This window comes from Myotis davidii, unplaced genomic scaffold (assembly GCF_000327345.1).
Source record: "Myotis davidii unplaced genomic scaffold, ASM32734v1 scaffold242, whole genome shotgun sequence".
NCBI classification, from domain to species: Eukaryota; Metazoa; Chordata; class Mammalia; order Chiroptera; family Vespertilionidae; genus Myotis; species Myotis davidii.
Window position 1 is genome coordinate 1,857,810 of NW_006295821.1, and position 10,216 is coordinate 1,868,025.

At 47.7% G+C, this 10,216-nt stretch overlaps 1 protein-coding gene across 1 annotated transcript in view; it reads left to right on the forward strand.

The window, feature by feature from the left end:
* The window catches only part of RAB20 (RAB20, member RAS oncogene family), a 26,833-nt gene that overhangs the window by 15,211 nt on the left and 1,406 nt on the right, over positions 1–10,216 (forward strand). The gene's annotated exons all lie outside the window — the stretch shown is intronic.

The following is a 10,216-nucleotide window of genomic DNA, read 5'->3' on the forward strand; positions in this document are numbered from 1 at the left end:
GATTTTCTAATGGCTGTCAGCAGATAATGTGCTTTCCAGGGAGTTTTATTAGGACACATCCAATCTGTTAAGCAAGAGAGGACTAGACATAGTAAACATTTGTACAATCATTTGTTGCCTTAGGATGTTCAGAAAGGGTTTAATATGCTGCCCTAGTGATAGAATTAATAGGAAGACATTTATTCTCTGGTGTGTGTTTCCGGGAAGACTATATTATGGAGAAGAAAAAAACTATTCTGCATAGCAAAGCTGTTAGAAATAGCTGGTGTACTTATTGAGTGGAGTACTCCAGGTAAGAGGCTATTCTAGATAACCTAATACTTCGAGAAACCCTTAATAGACTTAAAGCATTTCCTTAATATGGTATTTGCAGTTCAGTCTTGAGCTGAAAACAAGTTCCAACTTGCTTTGAAAAATCTGAAATGGTTTTAGTTTCCTGTTTTAATAAGTAGAGAATTTAGCAATTAATTGAATTTTTCATTGATAATCTCATCAGAAACATTAATTACCAGAGGACAACAGTGTATCTGTGGAAGGACAAGGAGATTGGATTAAATGTCCTGATATGTGAGAGTTTTTGTTCATCTGTTATATAACTGTACTTTCTTTGGATTTGCCTATTTTTCTTAATTATAGAGTGTTAAAGAACATATCTTTCAGTTATTTGGTCTTGTTATTGAATTATTCTTAGTAAATTTATGTCTGAAAAGAGTGAAGAAATTTAAGGATTAAACTCCAGTTATCATTCCATAACCTTAGTAATAATTTCAGAAAGCCCAATCAGTGAGTCACAGGTAAGGGATTAATTTATGTGCAGTTAATTTTTTGAGTGGTTCCTGTGACATGCATATTCTTTGGTTTTAGTTTAATCTTCAGATTATCAAACAGAAACAATAGAAATGACACAGGCTGCTCTAGGTAAAAAATCATTGTATATGTACTGAAATGAAATGAAATCCATTTTTTCTGACACATTCTCTCCTTTAGATGTTGCTATTCTTTTAGATAGAAATTATTTTGGGTGTGGATTCCCTTATTTATAAAAGGAAAAACGTCTCATTTTACCAGTTTGGGTTTGGATGCCTGCAGTTAAAGAGTTGCCTGCTGACCCGGCAGTTACGTCCCCCGATGCTGTTTTTTATTTTATTACGAGTGTGAGCTGTGGGTTTCCTAGACTAAGAGTCATCCTCCTTGATGTCATGAAGCACAGCTATGTTTTTAAATTCCCTTTAATGGCCACAGACTATTGAGAGCAAAACCAAAGGAACTATAAGTGTAAGCAACTAAGTTGGATTATTGGATTTTAATTATTAGCTTATCTTTAAAATGTTATCTAATCACCTCCTTTGTGGTTTATAATTCATTAATGTTGAGATTTCAAGTCTTTCTCTGGCAGGAAAAGAAAACCCAAAACATTCATTCATATTGTAGGCCAGGATGTTTTTCCTTTTAATCTCCTACTCTTTACTAACCAGCTGACGACTGTTGGCTCAGAGTTTTGGTGAGGATTTTCCTGTGTGGCAGTGACATGTGCCCCGCCAACCCCCAGGCTCTCCCTAGCCAGAGCCATGGGAGGAGGCTGGTCTCAGGGTCTTCTGCCAGGAGATGGGAGATTCCCACCCCGGCTGGTGAGGCCAAGATAAGGCTGTGTAGATGAAAAGTGCCTCGTAGGCTCCAGTCTGCGAACAGCCTTACCACCAAGTGAGAACAATGAACAATTCATGCCGCCCTGTCCACACCACCCGCCTTGCTGGGAGGAGACAGCTGTCTTGTGAGAGCAGGTTCTACCCGGAGGACACGTGCTTTTTGCCTGGTTTATCTTGCCTTTTTGGGTTTGCTTACCTGCTGATAACAGAGGCACAACAGACATCATCCCTTTGTTTTTTCTTCTAGACTTTTTTGGAACCCAGCCCCCTCCCTTCCCAGCCCGTGTCAGGGTAGGACTAGAAGCTGAGGGTAGCATTGCACCTTGGAGCAGGGATCTGGACCCTGGGCTCCCTCGCTGCCTGTGTGTCCCTGGCCAGCCCGTGTTCCTCTGAGCGTTTTCATCAGGCCTTGGGGGGGAAATGCCACAGCAGCCTGTCCCGGTGGGTGGGAATTAAGTGATTGACCGTGTAAAGGGCTTGTGCAGTGCCTGGAAGCAAGAGCTGTACAAGTTTTAGCTATTGGAATAGTTGTTGCCATTCAGTGTACTCACTTTAGGAGCTCGAATGGCCTGCATCTCAAATCAGCAGCTGGTCTCGTCTGTCTGTGTGATGAGGATGGAGCCCCTTACCCCGAGGGAACTCAGCCGGCCACTCTGTCACGGGGACACTTGTAGTTTTCACAAGAGCTCTTGTGACAGCTTCCCCTCTCAGGATGCAGCCCATCTACTGCTTCTTTGACCGGATACTTCATTAGTTTCTCTTTGATATATTTTTCAGTGGTTACTACCTCTTCCTCCTGGTATTTCTCACGAAAGACAGGAACTAGACTTGGATGATTTATTTCTTCTCATGTAATGTAGAGGGTGAAGGTCACTGGAGAATATGTTTTTATTGAGGGGAGGGAGGGAAGAGAGGAAGGGGGAGAAGAAAGAGAGCGGGAGAGAGAGAGAGAGAAAGAGAAATTGATCGGTTACCACCTGCATGCACCTGACTGGGGATCAAACCTGCAACCTGGGTATTTGCCCTGACCAGGAAGCCAACCCTCGACCCTTCAGTGCATGGGACGATGCTCTAACCAACTGGGCCACCCTGGCCCGGGCTGAAGGTCATTTCTTATAGGCATCAGGTCGAACTAGAACCAGTGAAGCAGGCGTAGGCATTTCTGTTCATGTGAACTTAGCGTTGTAATTTATGACTTGTTTTCGGGGAGTCAGCAGTTTTGCTGACTTTGGCTCAGGAGATGGCATACACATATGACACTGCATCTTCATTGAAGTTCACTGTTATCGGCACCATCCTTATCATCTTCTCCAGTGAGGGTCATGGAGGTTCATAAGTACCTAGCTTTTTCTTCTGCTGAGAGGGAAGAGGAGGTGGCGGGGGAAGAAGCAGAAGTTTCTCCTGGCAGCATGGCCCCTGCTCACGGACATTGTTCTTGTTCCATTCATGACTGTTGGTATCGGTGAATGAGGAGGCCATCGGCTTGCGGCCCAGTTTGTACCTTCGTGGAGTCCGAGCCTCCTGGGGCTGTCATAACCAAGTCCCCCACACTGGGGGGCTTACACAGCAGAAGTTATTCTCGCAGCTCTGGAGGAAGAAGTCTGAAGTCAAGGTGTCAGCGGGCCAGGCTCTTCTCTCTGAAGGTTCTTGTAGGAAATCTGTTCCAGGCTCTTCTCTGAGTGTCTGCTGGTTGCTGGTGTTCCCGGCTTGTAGAACGTCTCTGCCTGTGTCTTCAGATCATCATCCCTGTCTGTGTCTGCCTCTGTGTCCCTCCTCTTATTGTAAGGACACCAGTTATATTGGATGAGGTTGCACTCTAGCGACCTCATCTTAACTTGATTACTCCTGCAACAGCCCTATTTCCAGATAAGGTCCCATTCACAGTTGCTGGGGATGAGGGCCTGGATGTACGTATCTTTGGGGCCAGACCACTCAACCCACTACAGATGGTAGGAGACTTTAGAAATCCTCCCTTATTTTTTTCTGTTACATAATTTTAATCTGCAATGAAAGACTTTTTTTCCTTTTTAAATTAAATTTATTTTTTATAGGACAAAAAACAAGAATAAAAGATAGAGAAAAAAGGAGATAACTTCAAACCCAAGAAAAAGAATGGAAATGTATTCCTTGTCCCATTCCCCATCTCCCTGTACTGGGCCCACCCCACCCACCCCAATAAAAGATGTTCCTAGATGCCTATTTCAGAAAGCGTCATTCCCATGGTTACTGTTTAGCTGCCGAGAACCCAGCAGGAAAGGACTCGTGTACTTTGGTGGCGTTCACTCTTTATTTTGAAGCCAGCTAGGAGGTGCCCAGAATTATATGCAGAACATTTTAATTATTGGATCTTCACTTAGAAAGAGACCTGGCAGGCTAGTGAGAGCAGACAAGGGATCCTTCATGAAGAAATAACCAGTTGGGGTCAAAGTGATACTGGCAGTTGCTGAAAAGCCCCTTCCTGGACACTTCCCCTTGTTCCCATGGAGCTGGTGGCCAGTTTGGCTGAGAGGCGGGGCCTCACACTTACTGGGGTCCCGGAAGTGGCCCAGCTGTCGGGGAGGGGCTGCAGGGCATTTCTCTTTATGGAGGGAATCAGTGCCTCCGTGGAGGTCTGGAGATGGAGAAGCAAGAGGGAAGACAGGGATTCTGAGACAGTCCCACCCTCTGGAGGGTCTGGCCTGCACAGCAGCCACATTCCCAAAGGGACATTTCCCAGAGAAACACGTGAGCAGCTCCAGGTGTGTTGTCAGGAAGGAGGGATGGGGGTGGGATTGGCTCACATGATTGTGGGAGCTGGCAAGTCTGACATCTGTAGGGCAGCAGGCTGGTGTGATCTTTATAGCTCAGGTTGTAGCCTGAGGGCAGAATTCCTTTTTCTTCAGGAAATCTTAGTCTCCTCTTAAAGTCTTCATGGGATTGGATGAGGCCCACCCACATCACGGAGGGCAGCCTGCTTTACTTAAAGTCAGTTGATTGCAGATATTAATCCCATCAAAAAATACCCCCATGGCAACATCTAGACCACACAATTGGGCGCCATGGCCTGGTCAAGTCGACACGTAAAATTAACCATCACACACAGGTATCAGGGTGGTGGCAGACTCACCCCTGGTTTCTGGAACCTCCGTGTGAACAGTAGATTCTCAGATGAAGTGCACTTGCCCCCCTGCCGCTTCCATTTTCATATTCTGGTGGAGTTTGCACCCACCCAGTGCCAGCCCCAGGCAGCCAACTCCTTTAGTCATCCTGAAGACTCATGGGTCTTTTTTCTTATTGCACAGAAAGGCTTTACACATCTGTCCTCTGTGAACACTTCTGGAGGTAGTTGTTGCCCTGCGCCATTCTCTAACCAGGTTCACTATCATACATACAGGCAGATGGAATGTTCTAGACCTTGTCCATGAACTTTAGCATCACACTGTACAAAGTAAAACTAAAGTAAATTTTAAGGTAGTATTTGTAATGTTGTGGTTGGCACCTGAGAGCGTTGGGGAAAGGATCTTGTGTTATTTTTAAAAACTTTCTGAAGTCTGAAGGGAATCATGTTGCAGCTTGCTGTGTGCTGGGGGTCCTATTGCTGTGTGTGCCCTGATGTTTCTGTGTGATCCCAGCTCTGCTTCTATGGATCTGAGTTTTTTTCCTTCCTCATGTCGCAGCATTGATGCTTTTGTGGGCTCAGGCCCAGTGGGCATTCTGCATCTGGCAGGGTGTTTTCAAAGTTCCTCTTTCCTGCAGAGGTGGCAGTAGCCTTTCCTGGTAGACCTTACTTCTCAACTGGATTGAAGTAAGCATTTCGATTCTCCCATCATAAAGCTGACCTTTTATCTCCCACTTTCACCGCGCAAGCTGGTGAGGGTCACCTCTGGCCGCACATACTAGTCACCAGGGGAGATTTAAGAATGATTCTGGTACCCACTCTCATCAGATCCTGATTCATGTGCTCTGCGGTCAGGGGTCCAGGCATCAGTATTTTAAAAATACTCCCTCCACGTTGAGAACACGCAGCCGGTGTTGTAACATGATTTCCGATGGCTGTACCACCCATCCAGTTATTGAAAACCCTTTCAACAAAAATGTTACCATGCTCAGGGTGAAAAGCTGGCTGTCTTTTGTCTGGAGGATGGGGACGGAAGAGGAGAGAAGGCGAGCGGATACTTTGTGTTCACTTGTCCAGCAGCTGATGGGGGTTATTGTGGGCTGCTGACTTTCCTCTTCCCGTGCCTGTGCTGGGCTGGGCCGTTTCTCAGTTCTCCTGGCCCCGCGTACGGTGGCCACGCGATAAAGTGCCCCCGGAATTGGGGAGGAGGTCATCCTTGGAAAGTAAGCCCTGTAAGAATAAGGAAGCTGCAGGAGTGTGGTCAGCTGTAAAGTGACCAGCAGGTGGTCCTGGGATGGCGGAGTTTCTCCTTAGGTTTGGACGAAATCTGATGCACAATTTAAACACATGTGTATAGGGTGTAACACCTGCTGGGCACAGCTCCAGGCAGTTGACCTGTATAAGTTAGTTCTGGTCTCACAACCATCCTTTGGTGATGAGAAGCTGAGGCACAGAGAGTTAGTGACTTGCCCAGGGTCACACTGTGGGGATTGGCAGGCAGGTCGTCCACAGACTCCCCGGTACCCGGGACAGTCCTGGCTCCGGGCAGCACCATGCCTGCTTCTGTGGTCCCCTTCCTGTGCCTCAGTTTCTCCTGTACTGGTTAATGCGTGGATAACAGATGATGTGATTTAAACGTCAACTTTTACTTACTCTCTTTTCAGGCTAGCTTATGGGACTCCACTTCCTACTTCCTTTAGTTATTGTGGTTTCTCTTTGGGTTTTATTATTACTTCTTTAGTTTTTTTAAAAGGCAAATCAGACATTTTTATCTGCAAAGGAAAACTATTTTAGGCATAGGCATGAGCACAGTGGCCTTTCTGTCCTGGGTGAGCTAGGCTACAGACTTGGAAAATTCCTCTCGGGATAACTGGAATGCCACTTTCCCGGCCTTGATCACTCTTGTGAAATGCAGTGGGTGGGTGCTGATAGCACCATTAGCTGTTGGAAACCTCAAGATGCCTGGGTTGCTCTACCTCTGATCAGTGCCTGAAAGGAAATCGCAGCTCAGGGGTGAGGACGGGGCGGCATTTCTGTCATTTCTTTGTCACTAGCACTTGCCGTTGCCAGTGGTAGAGGTGTCTTGACCATCTTCTCCCAAGGGGGTCCCTGAGGGGATGGGCGAAGACTGTTTAGTTTCTATTTGCTGGCCTGTAGTGAAATTTGACACGAAACTTATAATGAGATGATCAGGCTTAGGGCTGGCCTGCTGTGGCTGTGCTAAAGGAAGGAATTTTGATTTGCGGGTGATGAATTCCAGAGGACGTGCTGCTTGTCAGCAGGCTGGCCCTTCCCAGCACCCGGGATGGAGGGCCTGGTGGCTGTAAACTGGCCCTTCACTTTCACCTTCTAGATCCTGCAGGGCAGGACGCCACCTCCAACTCCTGCCAAACCTGTCCCGGCCTGGTCCCTCCATCTCACCTCCACCATCAGATGGTTTGAGGAGGCACTCGGGGCTTTTTTGGAGAGGCAGGGAGCCCTGGCTCTGGGCGAAGGAGAGGACAGCTGGCAGGTATAGGTCCATGCTGGGCCCTTCTCCCAGGACGTGGATGTCTTTCTCAGCAGGTGCTTCTCTCCAGGGCCGGCCACAGGGGCCACCTGTCCTGTGTCAGAAAGATCGGGGTGGAACTTGTCTATTTGGCGGGAAACAGTTGTTTATTGGAAAAGGACATGAAGCTTATACAGATACATGTGTGTAAGCATCATGCCTTTAATCCATGTCCCAAAGACCCAGAGACGAAGGGACCTTCATTTCTTTGGTGTCAAGAATCCTTTTGTGCCCGAGTTGCATGAGCGCATGATCTTTCTCTGAATGCTCTGTTTAAGTGCGTGCCCTAGAATACAAAGTTTTATCAGGAAACCAGTCTTCACCGAGGGCAGGTCTCCTTGCTGTCATGATGTTTAAGTAAGTGGCGATCTGCATAAACACTTGATGATGCGGTGGCAACTGTGATGCGAAATCGAAAGCCTCTGTGTTTCTACGGTTGACAAAACCACAGGTATTGTTCCTTGATATCGTTTCTGGTTTGGTGCCAGTATGTCTAAGAGGAGGAAATGCTCAATCTCAGAGGAGTTGAGGACAAAGATGGCATTCTTTCCCCTGTCCAGGTCATGGACCTCTGGGTTCTGTTCCCACTGGAGTCAGCAGCTGGGCTCTGTAGTATGGGGCGCGGTTACAGTGTTTTGGCCAGGTTTAAGCCTCGGACTAATGAAAGGACAGGGTCCTCTCACTGCCAGGTGCAAGTCCCAGCTGGAGGGCAGGGCCCTCCCAGCACAATTATAGCCAACGGCTGTGGTTGTAAGCTTGAACCTATGGTCTAAACACGTAGCCCCATGTGCCTTGTGGTAGAGTTCAGGTGCATATAGTTGAGTGAGGTTGGAACTCACGAGAATGCTGTAAACAACGTGATCACGCCCCTACTTTGCCTCGTGGCATCTGCTATAAAATAAAGACACAGGTTGTGGCGCTGGCGTTGTCTCCTCATCAGGGAGCAGCGTCCCACCAAGACCCAGCTTTCATTCTCTTATCTGTCTTTCCTTAATCCTTTCCCCCCCCCCCCGCCCCCCCACAGTTTACCTTTGGCCGCAACACTGTAGCCCAAACGGAAAAACTGCAGGCGGAGTCACAGAACTTCCTCAGAAACAGGTTCGGATTCCAGCCAGGGAGAGAAGCTGTAAAAGACACCCTAGAAATAGAGTTAACTCTCCAAGGGACCCTGGGAGTGTCAGCAGGCAAGCTAGCACTGTGGGTTCAGAAGGCCCCTGCTAAGCTCCTCCAGGGAGCGTGGGTGCCCAGGGCACTTGGGTCCAGTATGGGTTGTCGTCCCGCCACCCAGGGGTTTGGAATCTAGTGGCGGAAAGAGGGCTGATTAATCCTGGGGCCTGGGACAGCTTTGGGAGGAGGCCTCGTTTTTAAATGTACGAATGGTCCTTCCTGGAGTCAGTGTACCACCTCCTGACACAGGGAACAAGAGAAGGGAAATGAAGGGCCGCCTGTGAAAACGAGGGACACCACACTGATGAGACTTGGCCTCCGGAGACCAAGGAAAGAGGGCCCACTGGGCTTGCCGCTTACCCGGGATCTGCACCTGTAGCAGGTTTCTAATGTTTTTGTTGTTGTTGTTGTTTTACATACATTACACATAATTGTCACAACTCTGCAAGGTGCTGTTATCCGTCCCATTTCACAGAAGACAAGGTGGTTAAGTAGCCTGCCCCTGGTCCTGGAGCCATGCCCGCTCTCCACCACTATTCATCCTTGCATCTGAAAGCAACCCGTCTCAATGTGGCTTCTTCTTTAAATCCTTAGTCGTAGGGCTGTCATGTAGCTGGATTTCCGACGGATCTGGATGATGGTTGTTCTGTAGTTTAGTTGTAATTTTGATATGGGTTTTCTGATGATTAGACATGGGGGATAAAAGTATTTAAGTCTGACGAAATTTCAGATCTTTGTGGGTTTAACACATCCCTCCCCACTCTTCCCCTCAGTCTGCAGTTCAGAGTAAAGGTTGGGAGTTGAGTGCAAGATGTAAGTGGAGCTTCTGGCTTAAATGAGGCTTCTACCATTTTGAAAATCAGACCAAATTGTAACAAAACAAACTAAGAAATCGTATATAAGAGAAAAACGTGTGTGTGTGTGTGTGTGTTTGTTTTAAATGCGGGGGGGGGCATAAATTTGTGGCTTCACTAACAACACATTTATTCTCAACACATTTATTAGCACCAGATACATAGGGGCAAGTAAAACCACATAGTCCGGCCCTCCCTACTGGTAGAGAGACAAATACTAACTGCAGAACAAGGCGTGGACCTGCGATTGTGCTGAGTGGAGGAGCCAGCGCCCAGAGGGAGTGTGAGGGGCAGGAAGTGTGTGTGTGGGGGGGATGATGGGACTGGAAGGGGGTCAGGAACCCCCTGGGAAGTGACGAGTGGTCAAGTGGATTGACGAGTGGCTGCATCCAGGCAGCTGGACAGGAGCGAAGGTCTGGGAGGCAGAGCAGGACATCGGGTGCGAGCGGCTGTGCGCACCTGTGTGAAGGCAGGCTTGCCTGGTGCCGTGTAGAACAACTGTGATGCTGACATGTGGCACAGATGGCGTCCAGCATCAAGACCCATGGGGGGAGCATTTTATTTAAACGAGTTCTTTTAAAATGCAAAACCAGGAACAAGCTGTGCAATTTTTAATTAAAAAGAAAATAGGGGAAGCATTATTTCAATTCGTAGAGGTTCTGCTTCCCGGCATATGTTGACAGTTTGGCTCAAATAAACTCACAGAGTTTCAAAAAAGATATAGGGCACGGGTATCTTCCTAGTCTCAGAGGTTAACTACAGTGCGTGACAGGTTGTGCAGGAATCGCTTGCGGTGGGGATGGGCCACAGTCCCCCAGAGGGACAGGGCCCTGCACTTAGATTCCGTGGCCTGAGCGCGTCACTGCTTTCTTTTTCTCCTCTCCTCTCCTCTCCTCTCCTCTCC